Source organism: Bidens hawaiensis, unplaced genomic scaffold (genome assembly GCF_021521415.1).
Source record: "Bidens hawaiensis isolate Kalapana, Puna unplaced genomic scaffold, B.hawaiensis_p1.1 tig00033216_1, whole genome shotgun sequence".
NCBI classification, from domain to species: domain Eukaryota; kingdom Viridiplantae; phylum Streptophyta; class Magnoliopsida; order Asterales; family Asteraceae; genus Bidens; species Bidens hawaiensis.
Window position 1 is genome coordinate 84291 of NW_027495694.1, and position 21208 is coordinate 105498.

At 35.7% G+C, this 21208-nt stretch overlaps 2 pseudogenes; both read right to left on the reverse strand.

Moving 5' to 3' along the window:
• Positions 1-6013: 6013 nt before the first annotated feature.
• LOC143584654 (transcription termination factor MTEF18, mitochondrial-like) lies at positions 6014-7342 on the reverse strand (annotated as a pseudogene).
• A 9168-nt stretch (positions 7343-16510) lies between these two features.
• LOC143584658 (UDP-glycosyltransferase 92A1 pseudogene) lies at positions 16511-18057 on the reverse strand (annotated as a pseudogene).
• Positions 18058-21208: the final 3151 nt, after the last annotated feature.

Below are 21208 nucleotides of genomic sequence, written 5' to 3' on the forward strand. Positions count from 1 at the left end.
AGTCAGAAGAAACCGTCGGACGACGTTTCAATAGTTTGGACTGTTCTTATCCTTTCACCAACTCTTCGAATTTCAAAATTTCAAAAAGATTCAAAAGCGGGAAAATACCCCTTACCTTGGCAACCAAGTAACTGTAAGACAGGTGCGGGTACAGTGTTAAGGCAAAACCCTTCACATACTTAGCACCTGCAGGGAATTGAAGCCAAGAATACCTCGGCGACCAAGTAACTATAAGACGGGTGCGGGTACAGTGTTAAGGCAAAACCCTTCACATACTTAGCACCCGCAGGGAATTGACGCCAGGAATACCTTGGAAGTAAAGTAACCGTAAGACGAGTGCGGGTACAGTGTCAAGGCAAAACCCTTCACATACCTAGCACTCTGCAAGGAATTGAAACCAAGAAGGATCTTCTGGGCAATGCTTGCGGAAACGGAAATAACATCCCCGCATAGCGGGAACGTCGAGAACTACATTGTTTGAAGCTCCAAGATGGAATTGGTGGTTTTAACATAATTGATCACTATGTTCAAAACTACCAAAACCTCATGGAGAATCCACACAAGTGGGACTCAACGCTCCTGACTTGCGAGGAGGTTACAGACCTACCCGCATCATACCCAAAGATCAAGCAGGAAAGTCGGGAATTTCTGCAAGTGACATAAGGACTTCCGCGGGAAGAATCCCCATGGAAAACCTTAAAACTAAACCCTTTTCAAAACCCTTTGCTTAAGTCCAAAAGTTCACCTCACTTATTAAACATTCATGAGAAGAACATTGGACTGGGGGGACTTGAAGAGGTAGGTCCCAGCAGAGCCCAGTTGGACCCGCAGGACTCACCTTGAAGAGAGACGTCTGCGCAGAAACCAACTGGATCCGCAGGACCCACCATGCTCAGAGACGTGACGTCCTTACGCGCAGTACGCAAGCTGTTCCCGCAGGAAATGCCTCCCAATGGCGAAGTACTCCACCTGTTCCCGCAGCTGCGGATACAAGCCATCAGGGAAGGCCACCCGCGCAGCAGGGCTACACGCACAAGGCACTTAGCTCTCAATAATTCAGTTGTCACCTGAAGGAATGAGTAAAGCCGGGAACAATCCCGCACAAAGGCGGGAGGGGGAATACTCCCGCCCAAATGAGCCAGTCCGTACGATACTGGAAGATCTTTTGTACTGTACCTGACGAGGTATGGGCAAAAGATCTGACCAGAGATACGACAGCCCATTGACAACAGTATGGCGAGCAGCATGCTCTTGTACTGTATGTCACTATTAGCCGCTACCTACTCACCAACTCCTGTCATACCACGTGCATAGCCTACAGTTGGTGGAAAAGGAATAGTACACAGCAGGCCTGGTCACTGTCAGCCGCTGCCTACCCACCAACTGCCAGCATGGCACGTGCGTAGGCCACAGTTGGTAGAACAGGAATACTATTCAGCCGGCTATACCCTCTTGGAAACCTACCTTCGGCTATAAATACCCCAAATGGTATGATCATCTCATCTTATCTTGTATCTTACATCTTATACCTGATATCTGCTCTAGCAATCTCTTAATATACATTTATATTCAAGAGCAATCTAGTCTGATTCTCACGCCGGAGGGTGGTCACAAGGAGGTACCCCCCCCTTCTCAGTGACGAGCTCACGGTGTCTGTTTTGCAGGTTATCAGAAGAACCATCTTTGCCGGATCTAACCCCTCGTGGGAAACATCTATTTAACCCCCAGATTATCCGTAATCTGCCCGGGGTCAATTAGTGTTTCTTCATCCTGAAAACACCCGTGATTAACCTAGGACGTTTCTTCGTTGTGATTAACCTACGACGTTTCTTCGTTTGACAATAAGGGTGAATCCACATAAATATGTGGGGTTAATGTAATTGGATACCTAGATAAATTAGTAAAATAAAAAAGGGAATATTGACAATAAAATATTAATATACAGAAGGAATGCTTGCAATCAAAGATACCACCGTGTGATGTTGCCTTGAACTACGCCGTATAATTATACCAATTATTTATCTATTAATATTAGATTATAACTTAAATAATACACACGTACTCTCTTAGGCTATATGTTGTAGTTGAGTTAGTTAAAACGTCACGTCAGTATCACGTAGGCAATAGAACTTTAACTAACACCCACTCGTAAACTCACGCGTTATTGTTTAACAAGACATTTATAAAAAAAACGTGATTGGTTATTTGGCGATGGCCACATCATTTTCTTGTTAAAAACATCATTATCCTCCATAATCCGGGCCCTTAACATGTCGACACGGTGTAACCATCATTAAGGGTTGGCCATGTAGATGATAACGTCACTTTTACAACCCCGCAACGTAAAAGCCTTGCTAAGCTAACTTAGATTAAAAAAAAAAAACATTTCTCTCATTCACATTGTCATTTGTGAAGTCGATGAACCCATCACAGACGCTCTATAATACACAACCGCCTACCTCACTATATTTCTCTCCCAATATATATGAAAAGTACTACGTAACCAATGTATTTTTGGATTCTCTACTAGAAATTTTTAGTCTATTAAACAAAAACCTTCTCTTTGTATAAAAGTTATGAACCTAGATGGATGAAAAATATATTTTGGATCTTGATTTTTTTTTTCTAACTTATATACATACATGGCTTGTGGATAGAGTATGGTTGAAAAACTATTTGAATATGTTTTAAACATGATATTGACAAATTTTATAAATATTTATGTTACTAAACATGGTTTCTACTTATCAATACCATTTTTTATAGATTGCTAGTAAGTAATATTGTTGTAATTCTTTTAGTTTTATTTAATTACACACAAAAAAGAAGACAAACAAATAATAAGATCGGTAATTGAGGGATTAAGCGGGGAAGACAAAGATCGATGGTATTAGGATGATATGGAGTGAGCGAGGGAGACAAAGATCGATGGTATTAGGCCTAGGATGATATCATGTAATGAGGAAAAAAATCTCTATACCAATTAAGGGAGAGATGAATTATATTTTCCTATACTAAAATATGTTACAAGGTATATTTTAGCCATTCATCCCAAAACAAATAACCTATGATAATTTTAGGTTTTCTGAATATAACTTGTAATATCATACAAACCTTTTTTTCATCCATCCTTAGGGTCAAATAGTACCGGACCCACATAAATACTCTTTCACATTATTTTTCTTACGAACTTCATGAATTTATTCAGTGTGCAAAAATCGCTATTTAGTGGTCGGACGGTGGAGGTGAGGACTAACGATTAGTCGAGATTAATCGGGATTAATCGGATCAGACTTTAATGTATGTTTTTCAGTTTTATACATAAACACACACATTTTTATATGTAATTTTCAGTTTTATACATACACAAACATTTTTTGGCCGGAAATTGGCTGGAATTTCGCTGGAAACCACTAGTTTTGCTGTAATCTCGCCAAAAATAGTTGATATGGGTCGGAATCTCGCCGGAATCCACTCATTTTGGTCGGAATCTCGCCGAAAGTCGTCGATTTTGGCCGGATTTGACCGTTAACCGATTAATTGGCCGACTAGCCCAAAATTAATCAGTGAAGTGGGGACTAGCGATTAATTAGGGATTAATCGGTGACTAGTCGGGATTTTTGCAACACTGAGTTTATTAATACAAAAATATTTCATTTTCATACATGTACGTATCTAAAGATTGGCACATCTCAAAAATCACATAAAGGAAGATTGTAGGCATCACCCTTTAACTTTATTACAACTTCCCGCATCTTTTACAAGACCTAACCCTAGCTTTATAGATATCGATAATATTTTTATTCGTTATCTAAATTTTGTTACTAGTATATCTATATTTGAAAACATACAAAAGCCATTATGATTAAGACCAAACCTCGTTGTCAGTTATCTTTGCATTAGTTAACGATGCTAGTTGGGTTAAGTGTGAGGCAACAAGTTGCACTAAAGCCATATATAAAACACTATTTTAGGATTCGAACTCGAATAAGGCGGGTTGTATGTTCGGAGTCCCCCGACAACCAGTTGCACTTAATCAAGTTATAATTTTTTTTACCAAACTCTACGGATTAAGTACCATTCAAATACTTGTGGCACAAGAATTGTGTTTCTTGGGTTTAGGGGCATGCATTTTTAATATGAACACGCGAGTTAGAGAGATGTGGGGTTGGATGCATTTTGATGTCCTAAGGAAATGAGAGCTTAAAATAAGACGCAACCTCGTGTGACAACTGGCTAACATGGATGACAATAGACTATTGGTGTGTTATCTGATGTGTAAAACTAATACAGATGTACATGACCAAATCATCTGCGTACCATTTCTGCCCTAATAATTTAGCTCATGAAATGAAAATGATGATTGTACATAGTCATATAAGATTGTAACATTCTAGTAAGCCACTTGCGTACATTATGTAAGTAAAGTTGTCATATGTTGGTTTTGAGAATGCTTCCGTGTCCTTATACGCCAGCTCAACCTTCAAAAAGTAAAGTTTTCATAATGAACACGTATGTAATCAATCATATCGATCGGCTCAATGATTAAGGTTGATATAAATTACATAATACTAGAGAGCAAAACTATAAATTATATAGAAAAAACACATAAGCATTTTGCATCATCCATGTTCTCTGTCTTTTTAAAAGCAACCCTTCTTACATGAGCATAACATAGCATATGAACTTTTTATTGTTATTGTTCACTTTAGAGGTTGAGGAGTGGAGTTGAGTTGAGGACTTAAGGCTATGTAGTCTCGTAAAAAGAAGTGGGCCTATTTTTATTTTTGAAGCAACCCAAAGTAAGTCTCTTATTTTAATATAAAAGAATAAAGTTAAAAGTCCATCAACAAACCTAATGAAAGCCCATTAAAGCCCAAGTTCGTATTTTATGTTTGATATTTGTGTTTAGTTTGTGCACATTATGGTAAGACAGGTTTGACTTTGTTGCATACGTTTAACCTACCCTGGTTTGACCGACCAGAATTAACAAGTGAGTGAGTGACAATCATGATTCACCCCATTCACAAACTAACTCAACCAAATCTTTATTATAAAACTAATTTCTCTCTCTTCAACCTATTCAATCAAACCAAACTCAACTTTCCACACTCATTAGCAAACCAACCTTAATTATTTTTATTAAATAAATACAATTTATAATTGCTCTTTTTTTATTGAAAGTGACTAAAAATTAAAAAAATAAATTTTTAATAAATATACAATATATTTAATTTAAAATATTTATAAAAAATTAAAAAATGTTTATGCTCAACCAAATCGTTTTTAAAGAGAAAGTTGATTTGGCACCACCATAATTGACGCCATCACCACGGTCACTTTGTCGTCGCCATCCATATTTGTGAAGAACTAGAGGCCATTAATATGACTTGCGGCAATATATTAAGGTGTGAGAATAGATAAATACGAAAATAGAAAACAACTGAACTGAACAGCAAGTGGGCATATTGGCATGTCCATTTTTCTCGTGAAGAAAGGATTAGTAGACTACTGAAAATTATACAAATATAACTAGTTCTTTTTGTATTCGAATAGTAGTTATCGGTACCAACTACGCCACCACCACCACCACTGCCACCAACACCATCACCGTCACCGACTCCACCACCACCACCCGCGAGGTGAACCTATTTTGGTATATTTCTTTTTGAAAAGAACTCATTTCAACACGAGTCCATTTGGTCATAACCAGTTTCACCCGAACCAAATTGCTACTTTTCTAAAAACACCCTGTTTAGACTAGAACTCATTTTACTCAGAATCCACATGACCACCTCAGTTTACCAGACTTGGATGTAAATAACTTCTATATACGTTTTGATATATAATAACCCATATGTAAAACCTCATGCACAAAACCTGACCATGTACAAGAGGTGTGCGCCTCATGTACTCCTCATGCACGCCCATTACCTGTAGCGCAAGACCCCACACTTGAGGCGCCCATTTTTAAAAAACTAATAATCATACTTGATTGAATAGGCCTATCTAAAACTCTCAAATATTCATAACAAATGAAATTCTAAAATAGACTAATAATTAGAATACAAGTACCTGCTTGCAGACTGTTTCAATAACAACAGAAGGTTAAACTGTTTATACCGAATCTTTTTATAAAAAAATTGAATCGTTGGCACATTATACAATCAATAAATTTGCCGTTTAAACATCTCATAAACCTCAATACCTTTAGGATGATTTCTAACTTTATCTTTAATAAATTGTTTTTCTGAGCAAGCAAGAATGGTACCAAGAGCCATACTATTAGTCCCCCCTTGTTCTTTTAACCATTTATAAAACATACACCTAAGTTTCATCTTCTCTATAGCATATGACAACGAAGACGGGTATCCCGATATCGACCCCAATGAGTACCCCAACTCGTTGACCAAAAAGTCAACCTTCATTTCAAGCACCTCTTTCGACTGGTTAACAATTTGAGGCGCCGATTTCACCATTTCCGTCACAACTTCTTGGTCAAACCCTGCGTTGACCAAACAATCAAACCGTTCACGAAGCTCCCGTGCTCGCCCACGAAACCGCTTAAGTGCGCGTTCCATCTCCTTCGAGTTTTCAACGAACCCTAAATCTAGTAAAAACTTTGTTTTTTCTATAATACATTCCTTAGATGACGGAAGCGGTGTAACTTTCGATCCGATAGCTAAATTCATCAGTTCCTCCGGGTTTTTCATTATTATTTCACAAAGACGTTTTTTCCCCGAATTCAAACAATTTAATGCCGTTTTCACGCCCTTTAAACTATACGATCCGAGTATATGCGGGTGCGAACGAAAAACTTTCCCAATATTATCAACATCCTTTTCAATTCCTAACAAAAAAACAATACGACCACCGTAAATTCGAAAAAAAATCCCGCATATTATTTTCTGGAAACCGAGAAAATAACAAAATAATATCCGTCTTGGACGCTCCAAACTTAAGCAAAAATGTTATAACCAAAAACGTGTTATAAGCCCCAAACCTTCTAACAAAACTGTCGGATGTTTATGCAATAATCTTCCTAAACGCGCATTGTCACACTCTAATTGTTTCAATGCAAACAAAACTTGTACCTTATGTTTCCAATTGTAACATTCATCTTGTATATTCTCAACAAACTAATTATTCAAAATCCCTAAATTCTTTAACTCTGTAACAACCTTAAAAGCGTCACTAATTTCACCTCCGATTAGAACATAAGGACACGACCCTCTTGGTCAGTTCTACATGTAAGCAATGGAAAACATGATAAATATTAAACCGATGAACATGTTACGGCAGTGAGAGTAGTACCCGCAACAGAGAAGGTTGTCGACGACATGGTTGTCAGCTAGGTCGAGTTCCCCTTTAGGATGCATAGTTAAGGATGGTGTTAGGGTTCTCACTACGTGAAAAAAGGGCTTAAGCCACACATGTGCTGAAATCGGTTTGCCACACTTCAGATTAAATGTGTGGCTAAAGGTCACCAATCATAGTTTCAGCTACACAACTTTTATTTGTGTGACAAAAAAACACACATGCTAGAACCTTTAGCCACACATGTTTGGTTCATGTGACAAAAACACACCTGTTCTGAACCTTAGTCACACATGTTCGGAGCTTTAGCCACACATGTTTGGTCGTGTGACTAAAAAACATACCTGTACACAGCTGGTCGAAACCTTTAGCCACACTTTCAAAAAAAATGTGACATTTATTAGCCACACTTAAAAAAAGTGAGGCCAAATGTCATCTACGGACACAATAGTTCTTTAATAATGTGGCTGAAAGCTAATACATATGGCCACACTTATGGGTTTATGTGACCATATAACATTATTTGTTAGCCACTTATATGCTTTTATATGTGACTTAAAGCTAGCGATGACATTAAAACAAAACGCGTGACTATTAACATTTAATGGTCACACTTTAATTATTTCGTATGTGGCTAAAAGCTAATATATATGGTCACGCTTACGTGTTTATGTGACCATAAAGCATTATTTGATAGTCACTTATAATATTTGACGTGTGGCTAAAAGCTAATGGTGACAGCAAAACAACAAATGTGACTATTATTAGTTAATGGCCACACTTTATGCTTCATGTGACCATCACCTTCACCTCCTCCCAGTTACAAACCTAATCCATAAACATCGATTGAAGCTCATTACTCTTCTTCATTACTTTGCTTCGTGCTCCAAACTTCATCAACCATCCTTCGATCAAATCTAACGGGGGTTTTTAATATGGTTAATTAGAACCTTAGAGATCTCATAAACATGTTAGGGTTTGAGTTTTGTTGAGAACAGTTGGCTGACAGATTCGTTCTTGTTTATTGATTGGTCTGCAACTCGATGTTAAACAATGATTATCGATCGATTCTTGATTTTAGGATATAGTATTCTAAGTCTAGTTTCCAGAAAGGTAAATTTTGTAATTTTTGGATGAGTGTTGAATACCTTTTATGATTTTACAAAAACATATGTCAAAGCTGATTCGGGGAGTTATATTATGGTCCACTTTTTGGACACCATCACTCCCTAATGACAAACCCAAAAGGGTTGGTTCCACTTCTGGAACTTAGTATTATGAGTTTAAAAGATAACCCAATTGGTCTTACACAATTTGGTTTAATGAGTTGATAGAACCATTAAACTGGTTTTTATTGCGCAATCTACTGAACTGTTAGTACCTATCTATAATGGTTGAATTATTGTGAGTTTTTTATGCATGAAAAAATATAATAAATTTTTGTTGAGAAACCTGATTCATATATAATACTGTGGTAAATTTTGTGGATTTATCCTTAATCTTTTATTGTGAATAAAATCAGTTTGTACATGCCAGAATCTGTCTCGTGAACTGAATGATCATAAGTTAGGTTGTATGATGAATATTTGGTTGCTTTGCCATGATATGATGTGTGGATACATGTTGGACTTTTGGTACGGTTGACATTACTTATTATCACCAATGATTCTTCGGGTCAAGTTTGTGTTTGTGTGTGAGTTCATACGTGGGTCTTAGAGTCGTGTGTTGTTGAACATACTCTCATAACATAAAACACTGTACTAGGTAACAGTTAGCGAGTCAAATGCATTCATTTGGTTTTGAGAAAACTTCATTACACGCGACACCAGGTTTTGGATTGATAACACGGACATACTTACATACTGGTTTTGAAATAACTAAACGTTTGCCTATACTTGTTTTCTGGATTGAAAACACAAAACATTTTGAAGTATTGGTTATGTAACCTGCTGAAAAGGGAAAAAACGAGCTGAAAAGCTGATTTTTTATTGCTGAATTGCTGCAAAACTGGTCAAAACGCGTTGAAATGATCTGTTAAGTGCTTAAACGGACTTAAAATTAGCTGAAATGAGCTGTTTAACATGTTGTTTGCTGTAAAAACGAGCTGTTAAGTGCTTAAATGAACTAAAAACTCGCTGAAACGAGCTGTTTAACATGCTGTAAAAACGAGCTGTTAAGTGCTAAAACGAACTAAAAACTCGCTGAAACGAGCTATTTAACATGCTGTTTGCTGTTAAAACGAGCTGTTAAGTATTGAAGCGATCTGAAAATTGCTGAAACGAGCCAACACGAGTGTACTCAATCGATGAGTTGGGTTTCGGTTTAGCCTCATTTCTCAGTTTTTTTTTGCTGAAACGCGCTTTTTAACATGATGTTTGCTGTTAAAACGAGTTGTTAAGTGTTGAAACGATCTGAAAAATTGCTGAAACGAGCCAACACGAGTGTTCGCACTCGACGAGTTGGGTTTCGGTTTAGCCTGTCATACCCCGGTTTAGGGCCTAGGCGTGTGACCACAAGTTGGTACCTGTTTTGTAAATACATCAGAGTTGCGGTTTATTTTAGCGGAAGACTTTGGTTATAATATTAATTTATTTTGAAAACTTTTCGGATAATAAATACCCGAGTGTTTGATTTATAAATCATGTTTATTTATAATATTTTAATAATTTAAAACTGAGACATCTCTACCTTGCGAGCATCTATCTTCATGAATGATTATGTTCCTTGATACCTGTGCTAATATGTTTTCCTAAAATGTGGGGAAAAATACGTCAGCTATATGCTGGTGAACACGTATGACTCAATAAAACATTTTGAATGACGTTTACAATACAAATATAGTTTTCTCGACAACTCAGCGGAAGCATTTCTACTTCTGGTATATGTACCACTGCCCTACACACACAACGGTATTCTCCGAGCAACACGGCCCTGAACAGAGAACTGGTCGTGACCGTTTAAGCTCATGGCTACCTCGCCTTTGATTGATTGATTGAGCTTTAACAGTTATGTTTGGATCCATACACATGCGTATTCGGTCTGAGTTGATTTTATTCTCTACTTTGTATTATAACGTTTTAGAGATTACACGATCTCATGTAGACATTGTTTGACTCGTTAAGACGAACACCCATTCGTCTCATTGAGTATAAATATGTTTTGACTGATTAAAAAGGTTAACGTATTCACATGTACCGTCGGTGTTTAAAACCTTGACTGAGTGATTGATTAATTATGAATGATATTAACCTATACATAAAGTAGGTTTGTATGAATGTTTTGAATGATGTTAAGCTATGATTGTAAGCTTAACCTTGAAATCGTTTATCTTTGATTGTGAATGAAAACACTTGTTTTATGTGACGTTTGATATAGCATGCGTTGGCCTAACAGGTTCAACACGTTGGTAAGTTTTTCCAGGTAAGTAAACGGGTCCCTCGGTTGATTGGGATTTGTACGAATTACTTTTCCTTAGGTAAGAAACTTACTACTAGTGATATCCCCCTTCCAGTTACTACATGCCCGTCAAAATATATCTTTTGTTTAACATTACTTAATCATGAAGTAACGTTTTATGAAAGCTTGATTGTGAATGAATGTTTGTAAAATACGATCAAGGTTAAAGGCCATAGCCTCGATTGATAGTCTAAGCTATAATTCAAATAACTTAAACGTAACCCCTACCTTAATGCGAATACTTAGATTGATAATAAAAGGCAGGGTCTTGATCTACTCGATTATATGATTGTTACTCGATTATGACTTCGTTCCTTGCACGAATTTCGAGTAAACAGCAGGTCGGCTTGTTACGGCAATGGGGCACGCCTTTCGAGGTTAAGTGTGTGTAAATAGAGGTGTCTAGTTCTGGTGACCCGTCGCGTACCGCGGCGCCGCAATTTTACGTCGCCTTATGCGGTGGTGACACGTGGCCTGCCACAACGTGCCACGTGTTGACACGTGGTTGGACACGTGTCCAGTGACTCACCAAATCCATCGCGATACGCGATGACCTGTGTTCTGGGCTCATCGCGTAGCGCGATGGGTCCCTGAACTCAATTTTTCACTTTTAGTCCCTTGTCTTTTGTTAGCTTGTCAAAAGTGCGCCATCAAAGCGCCACATTGCGCCCATCGCCCTTCGCCCGTGCGCGTGTGCGTCGGGTGCTTTGCACCCTCCACTAGGACCACTGGGTGCATGCTAGGCATAAAATAATATTAATATGGAATTTTATCTCTTTATAAATAGCCTCCAAATCTTTACCACTTTCCATGTGGGAAGAGTTTTAGGTGCTGTTTGTTTTTCAGAGGTAAAATGTCAGAAGACTGCGAAACCACATCTGCCAACATCTGTAGCAGAAGAGGTGGACCAAAACTCTGCAGTCTGCAACAAGAAAACTGTTTGTTTTTTAATAACTGCAGACTACCAAAACTATTCTAAATCTAATCTAATCTAATCTCATAAGACATATAACAAGTTAATGTTTGATATATTAGCTAGCATTCACAGTTCAAGTAACTTCAAAGCAATTATCTTTTCCACAAACTAACGCCTAACATAGCAACAATTATCAAGTAAAATCATGAAAATGTTTATAGCATAAAAATAACAATCAAAACACGTATTCATTACCACGAGACAAACAAACACACACTCTGGTTCAATAAGCCCTAACAATCACCAAAATCAATCAAAACATGTATTAACCACTACGAGATAGCATAATCTGGTTCAATAAACCCTAAAATCACCAAACTCAATAATAACAGAACCTACACACCAAACATCAATAGTAACAAAAGGTATGAAATTAAACCTGATATGGGGGAATAGAGGACGGCGGGGTTGCAGCGGTGGGGCGGCACTGGAGCAGTAGAGCGGCAGCGGCAGGTTGCGGCGGTGGGGCGGCGGCACTGGAGCAGTGGAGAGATGGGGTTGCAGCGGTGGGAGAGTTGGGCGGCAGTGGAGCGACAGGTTGATGGTGGGTGAGTTGGGTGGCAGTGGAGAGGATGAGGGGATTAGGGTTTGGGAGTGTCTGATGGAATAAGAAAGATGGAAAGAAATTGGTTAGAAGAGGTGAGAAGTAACAATACCAACACTTCTGGGAGAAGAGGGCGCGCAGACGTTTTTTAATGAAACGTCTTCGGAAAAACAAACACACTGCAGAGCCCAACGTCTGCGCGCCCTCTTCTCAGTGCAGACAAAAGAGGTGGAGAAGTGCTTTTGAGGAAAAACAAACAGCACCTTAATTTCCTTATTTATACCCATGTGAAATGCTTCCACTTTTTTACATCTTTCCATGTGGGATGGAATTTCCTTATTCCATATCTTTAATATGAGATGATTTTCCTTATGTAATAAAATAATTTTATTTTCTTTATTTAATTTTTCTCATTACTTATTTTAGAGATTAATTTTGATCCTTCAACTTTACTAAGTTGTCAAATTTGGACCAAAATTTTGGAGATGTTACATAGCCTCATTTCTCAGTTTTCTCATCCGTTGTCCTTGTTAAAAAAACCGACCCGAAACCCGTTTTGACACATTCCGACCTTGACTCATTTTGACCCGGACCCGTTATGCGTATAAAATAAAACTACATTTGTCAACACAAGGTTGAGTGAGTAAAACAACATTTAGTTCAATATAATATAATATAAAAATGAGAAAAAACTGTCCTTATGGGATATACAATCAAGCCAATAAGCAATTAATGAGTGTCGGTAAAACCATCGCCTTGCGAAATGGGTTTTGGCTACTACGACGATCGTATGATCATACTAATAATGTGAATATGATGGACCTCTCCGAATGCGTTTAAATAAACAAATTAACAAGTAGGAAGTTAGGCGCATAATTGATAGCACACAAGTTTAACAGTTTGCTAGTGAGTATACTAATAATATGTAAATAATATAAATATGCATATGTTGCCAAAACATTTAAAAGATGGTGAAAAGAGAGTGATTACTCACCTTATCAAATAAGCAAAGGAATGAGTTTGATAAGAAGATAATAATTAGTCGTCACGCTCGTCGAAAAATATCAACAGAAAATCCTATGTAATAGTACTGGCGGAAAATACTATGGATTAATGAATGGATTAATAGAGATTTGAGATATGAACGGGTATTTGTGAGTTAATATAATTATTCAAATTTATCATTTACTAAGTATTATTTTTAATTAAAGTGTTAATACATAATACATAAATATTTATATAATTTTTTTATGAAATATTTGTACCAATAATTATTTTAACAAGTTAAATAATAAGATATATTTTAATTATGTATTTTAAATTAAAAAACCCTATTATAATTTTTATTGTTAAAACCTTTAACGATTTTTAATACTTATTATATATAGGTTTTAACAAAGGTTCGGAAAAACGACTAGTAACATGTCGGCTAATATAAATTAATTATTATATTATTATAATGCAATTTATTGATTTAAAATAATTATATAACTAACATAACGATTTTCCAAAAAAAAAAAAGAAGAAGGCCAAAACGGGCCGGGAGAAGCTCGAACCCGCGCCCCCAGCCGGCCTAAGCTTGAATACACACACCCTAGCCATCTGTGCTAGCTAGGGTGTCAGTTGGTTTAAAGATGATAATAAAAATTCATAAACAAACAGTCACAAACCCAGTTCATATGTATAAACCCTAGAATCATAATCGGCCAAAACATTAATAGTTTGGCCAATTAACCATAGGGTTAATGTTTCTGACATTAAGACGATTAGAACCATATAATATATATTACCTTAAACGATGAAAGAACGAGGGTTCATTAGACTGTATAGCAGACAACAATAATGGATTAAAGAAAACAATACTAGCAGGTTGTTATAAAGAAATTGATTATGGGGCTTATGTTAAAAGCGTAACAGAGAAAGTCCAGACGTGTATAATTGTAATATTATGATCCATACATAATGGTTAAAGACGGGTTCGTTATATTTGTAAATCCGCATCAAGGAGGTCGAAATTTCCAAATTAATAATGTCGGTGGAGTCGTTTAGGCAGGAAGAATAATATACACAAATCAATTCCTAGTTTACAATGAACATTAAGGCTCAAGAAAACCAAATGGGTTTACGGGTTGGATCATGGGTTACGAGTTTGGGAAAAGGTTTTGGATATAATAATTTCAGATTTTGCATAAGGGTCTCTAAACTTTAAAGGTGGATACATAAAGGGATTAAAGTAAGGTTGAATTATATATATATTTGATAGTTGTTTTTGAATATTAAATAAATATATTAAAATAATAATAATAATAATAATAATAATAATAATAATAATAATAATAATAATAATAAAATAATAATAACTCGCTAGACGTAATATTTTATTGATAAAATTTACTGAACATAGAAATGGGTCGGGTAACGAATATAAAATAAGAAATGGAAAATCTGAATTGTTACAATATATATAAAAGTAACTAACTACATGAGTTGATCTAGAAATTAAGAGCATAGCCAGTCACTCACTTCCTGAGATAGTCTCATATATATCTCCAAGGGTTCCGGTTTCTTGAGAGAAACCAGTAGCACACACTTGAGAGAAACCAGTTAAACGAACTCGAACCCTTTCATGAACCAATCTGTTTTAAATATTCAATATTTACAATATTTAACAGCAACTAACGGTACAGAAAAAGAGAAAAAAAACAATTTGAATTTACCTTCACTACAATATCAGAATTTGCTTCCGCAACTCCGCAAGAGAATCTTCCTTTTCCTCTAGCAGCATATTAATAATAGAACGATCTGTATTCTCATCACGTTGTGTTGCCTCTTCAGTAAACAATTAAATTAATAAAACTTTTGCTAAACTTTTATGAATCATATATGTGAAACTTAGGTTGCATGATCTAAATCATTTACCAATCACACTTCGAGTCGTGGGCTGTAGCATTAGAGTTGCAAATCCAAGATCACCGATCTTCACTTGCTAGTGGTTCCCGTTCATAAATACGTTGTTACATTTTATATCTCTATGAATAATAGGTGGTTCGTGACCGTGCAAATAAACCAAGTGTCCATGTTCGTGTAAAGTTAAATGAACGAACACGAACATATCATTGTTAAAACAAAATCTACAAACTCACTTGCAGAATAGCTAATAAATGGTACTTCAGTCCTATTGTCTTGCCCGTCCCAGGAAGACTAATCTATAAATACCCAAATCCGTTTCACATATTAATTTATGTATTCATGATTTTAGTGCACTTTTATAATAGAAGTTTGTAAATAAACTATTTGAACTCACCAAAAAGCACGCCACGAGGAGGGCGATCACCGTCGAGATTTATGAGAAATTCATGATTAAGTTGATTGACATGCAACTAAATTGATAATTAGAAAGAAACGTGAGTTTTAATGTCTAAAACTAAGAAGTGATGAACTTATAACAATTACTTTAAGTTCCTCTTTAGCTTCATTAACACCAACAACATCAGAGAATGTGATGACTTCACCTTGTTTAGAAACTTTTGACTCGTTTCCTTAAACTTAAAATACTATAACCGATGAACGTCTGATGAAAATACCCAAATCACATGAATATAATTACAACCATTCATAAATATGTTGTTACATTTTTTAATCTATGTGAATAATAGGTGTATAGAAACTTTATGCCCTTTTCATTATTTTTTCCTCTTAAATTAATAACAACCATTTAAATATAAGATAAATGAATTATATTGCTTCTCACACTTCTCAGTTTTATAGCCCTTTGTATAAAACCTTATTCTTTATCAAAAACCATAAACATAAAACCGATATACGGAACAATTAATCAATTAGACAACCCTTTTCTTAACGGAAAGAAATGGTTACGTGTCCAAAGAAAAGAAAATCCTAGATAGAGAATATTTTGAACTCACACTATTATCACAGTATTAAAAGAAATGGTCTATTACAAGATGTGGTCTTCCATCTTATAGTTTTAGGTTATAATCGCCTAATATAAATTTCCGTCACACGTATTTTATTTGCATCATTATTGGCCGATAAACCGGCTACTTAAATCCATAAACAACGGTGGTTAAGAAATCAGTTATTGCTATGTAAAAAAGAACCTTTATTAATCTCAACACGTACTCTTATCAATATAATCGTCTAAAATAAGTTTCGGTCACAAACTTAGTTTATTTGCATCACAATCATTCCATAACTAGCTATTTAGATCCCGAAACAATGGTAGTTAAGAAATCATTCATCGCAGTGTAAGAAGAACCTTTGTCAATATCAAAGCTTGCTCTTATCAATTCCCCAAATTTGTTTGCTTTTTTTCTCATGTCTTCGCCTTTTCCACCGTCAGTTGTATCCAACACCACACGTATCAACCTGCTCACCTCCTCTTTTGTGACCCGACTAGACGCCCATCTCGCTAACACCACACAAACGCCCAATTCCTCCACCAACATCTTCGCAGTATACCCTTGCTCTACCGCCAATGGCCAACCAATCAATGGAACCCCTTGGCTCAAACTCTCCATCACAGAATTCCATCCACACTGACTAAGAAAAGCACCGGTTGACGGATGGCACAATATCTCTGGTTGAGGTGCCCAATTATGCATCATCAATCCTTGTTTTCTAATTCTATCCTCAAATCCAGTAGGTAGCCATTCAGGCCGGAAATCACCTTTTAGGTCGAACCCGATTGGTGGTCTGATTACCCAAATAAAAGGCTTCTTGCTCTCTTCCAACCCTTTCGCTAGTTCCATCATTTGTGTCTTGCTTATTGAGTTCTCCGAACCAAATGAAATATAAAGAACCGATCGAGTAGGGTGGGAGTCTAACCATTCAATGCAATTTTTGGCTTGGATACCAGGTTGTTTTCCAGATCTTTGACCGATACTGTCCGAACTCATGTCTGAACCCAAGTTCTTTTTTAACATTTTAGAAGGGATAAGGGGGCCAATACACCAAACAGGAAGCTTTATATAATTTCTCATGACCTCCAACCCTAATGTGTCTAGCTCTTCAACTGTGTTACATAACCAACCATTAGATTGGTGATTAAATGAGTCTTGCAATTGGATAAATCTTGAGATCTCGTCTTTCCCATCAGTAGCTAGAGCATGTTCATTAAGTTCCGCAACACTAAACCGGCAAGATTCCGGGAATCCTGGAACTGTAAACTCGTCGTGGATTCCACCTTCGGCTACATTCCGATGAGGCAGATTTGACAAAACAGAATTATACGCGATTATACTGTATGCGCTGAAGACGATAAATGCGTAACTAGCAATGCCAAAAGATTTCGCTAAACCGTTACCCCACCCCATGAGCAAATCTGAAACTACACATACCAGCGGACTTCCTTCACTGGAAATGACTTCTGATATGAACTGACGAAAAGGGGCCTCGAGGGCGGCAGAGGCAAGTAAAAGTTTCTGGCAGTCGGACCGGGATAGGCCGTGTGAGTTCTCGGAGTTGGGAGGGAGGCCGCGGTGGGAGCTGTTGAAGGGGAGAGACTTAAGATGAATAATATTGTTAGAAGGGCGGTTGGCGATGGCGGAACGGAGGTATTCGATGTTGAGAGGGGTGTTGGCGATGGTGATGGTGAAATTCGTATTATGATCAAGGATCTTGTAGGCTAATTCTAGGAAGGGTATGAGATGCCCTCGTGCCATGTATGGTAGCATGATTATATGTGTATTACGTACAGCTTGAGCTTCCATATCGGATTAAGGTGTTTGTTTGTTTGTGTTGTATAATTCAGTTCAACTCTACTTATATAGTAATTGATCTCTCAAACTTAGACCATCTCCAACAATTTTAGGTTCAAACCAATCAAATCAGCTTTCTTAAAACCATCTTTTTTACTCCAACAATACATCTTCTTAAACCATCTTTACATTTCGACATCGCTTACTTTTACATTTATTTTAAATAAGAGTTTCACAAACCTATATAATGTTTATTTTTTTATAATTTATTTAAAATGCCAATTAATAAATCAATAATAAAATCGTTAAAAAATAAATAATAAAACCAAATTAAGCGTTGTAAAATCGATAATAAAATCGTTAAAAAACTAGCCGTTAAAAAATTTAACCGTTAAACTAGTCGTTACGTAAATTATACACAAACAAAAAGACATGATTTTTGAAATAAATATAAAAATATGTATATATGTATAATATTTTAATATATTTTATAAATATAAATATGGGTGTATATATATATATATATATGTATGCGTGTGTGAGTGAAAGATGTGATGTTTAGGGCCCACAATGGTTGGTTTTTGTTGGTTTGAAAAACCAAACCTCAAACCTTGTTATTTGGTTTGAACCAACCACTCCAATGGTTTTGATGGTTTTTGGCTTGTTTTGAACCTAGAAAACTAACCACTAGAGATGGTCTTAAAGTGATACACAGAGGAATGGTTGTTTTGGATATTGTATGCGACTAGCATTTAGACCCCTCGCGTTGCGACGGGGGGCATAAAACCATTATATAAATGTTTATTTGAATGTATCAAAACATCAAATTTATCACAAATAGTAGTCAGCTGTAACAAAAAAAATTATTGTATCATTCATTCCCAAATCTTTGTCTATCTTCTCTGTAATATTATATATTTGTTGATCTAATATAAACTCATCTAGAACCCGCGCAATGAACGGGTACTGAATACTAGTTAATTTTAAATAACATCGTCAATCTCGAGTAATTCTATTTATTTTCTAGAGTCTAGAGACTCGCCTGTTTTATTTATGAATGTTTTTGGTGATTATCAAATAATACATGTATTAGCTAGTTACAAAATATATTTTGAATAAAAAAGTTAACCTAGAATGGGTCTGGTCAAACCAACACGGGTCAACTCAAGATGGGTCTGGTCAAACTAACACGGGTCAATTCAAAATGGGTCGGGTCAAACCAAAATAGGGCAGGTAAAAAAGTTACATTAAATAAACTATGTAGAATTATTAATCATTAAAAAATGATACTTTGAATAAATTGACGTTTCGGTCAGTTTTTATCATGTTCGTTATAGTACCAAAAATAAGAAAACAAAAGCGAAGACTAATAAAGTGCCATCAAGTGGCCCAATCGGCACTTAGCGACACCAAACTCTCTGATTATTTATATAATAATAATTAATAAGATCATCAATCTCGAGTAATATTATGCAAAGATTACAAACTATAAATATTATTAGGTTATTTGTCTTATCTTGTAAATATATATATTTAACAATTATATTTAAACTAGGCAGGTGCAATTATTTTAGATAAATGAATAAAAAATGAGACTCCATTCCCTTGTTTGGTTTTTTCATTACCTAACCATGCATAATTAAATTAAGCCGCCATCAAGTTGTTATAATTTAAACATAGGTTTAATTAATCAATGAGAAATTGTGAGAGTAGGCTTACTTTAAAATATACTAAGGCTATGTGTTGTGGAGGGGCTACAAATGAGAGCGAATTGTTATACGTGGCGCTCAGTCAGTAAATGGTGAAAATTTGTTTTTGGGGTGTAATGGTGTAGGGCTACAAATTGAGCCTACAATATCTTTTTTTTATTATTTTACTTTTATAATTAAACTAATCAAATAAAAACCAATTTCTTCAAATAATTAAATAAAAATGCATTAAAATTAAAAAGAAATACAAAAAAATACATAACTAAAAATATTAAAAAACATATAGCTAGGTTGGCGTACTTGTTTAGGTTCGGGTCGGGAAATTGAAACGGATAGCTCGGTTGGTTAAGGTTCATTGGGTTCCATTGTAAGTTCACGTTCGGTTGGTTTTGTGAACCATGGTGTTGACCGAAAGGAGGGAATGGGTGGTTCGGTTGGTTCGGGTTGTTTCTAGGATTCATTTTGCATATACATATATATATACACACACACAACATATATACGTATACATATACATGTATTGGTTCTTTTCAGAAGTAAATTTACAACGAGAAGTGCGAGAAGTAATATTAACCAATCATATTTTTTCTTTTATTATTTTCATTTAATTATATACAGGGTTATAGTGGTCATTTTATTCTTCTTTTATTAATGGTAACAACTTATAATATGCAACCATTTTTATTAAATATTACCAGCTTTAATTAAATATTATCATCACCATCGTTCATCAATATCACGACATTCAACTCCCATACAAATGGCTACACATTAACCTAATCATCTATCTACTGCATATTTTTTGTTAACTATTATGTCAATTTTAATTATGAGATTCACCAAGCGACTGTTCTGTCTATTATTATTCGGCCATAAATCAAGATCGATTGAAGGTCAACATGATGATAAATCTATTCTCTATCAGCAAGACCAGGTTTAACTCAAGAACTTTATATCAATATCAATATTAAGCATTCATTGGTTTCCCCATTATGTGAAATAGGATGATTTTATTTTTTAGGGTTCCGTCAAACAGACTGGATATTATTCCGAACATATTCCGATTTTATTTAATGATTTTCAATTACTAAAAAATTAATGTGATTTCTATTTAATTTTAGTGTTGATTTTCATTGGTTTATGTGTATAAATATGTGTTTGAATTTTTTTATTTATTTGTGATAGATCAAATTAATTAACTTTTAGATGATTAACTGAATATACAGCCATAAATGGCTGACCATCACTATAAAACTTTTGATTTTTCTTAACTTATCATCCTCACATATTCATTGTTCACTTTGTATTCCACAAAACAGGTAAATAATATACTGGTATAATTGTTCCTCTAATTTGAATATTTAATTGCTCTGGTTTTCTCAAATTTGATATCTAAAATAGGTGCAATGGAAATTGGATCAAATACACACGATGCTCACTCAAGCAGTGTACGTGCTGATGATTATGTCGCTAAGTTTCCCGACATCTT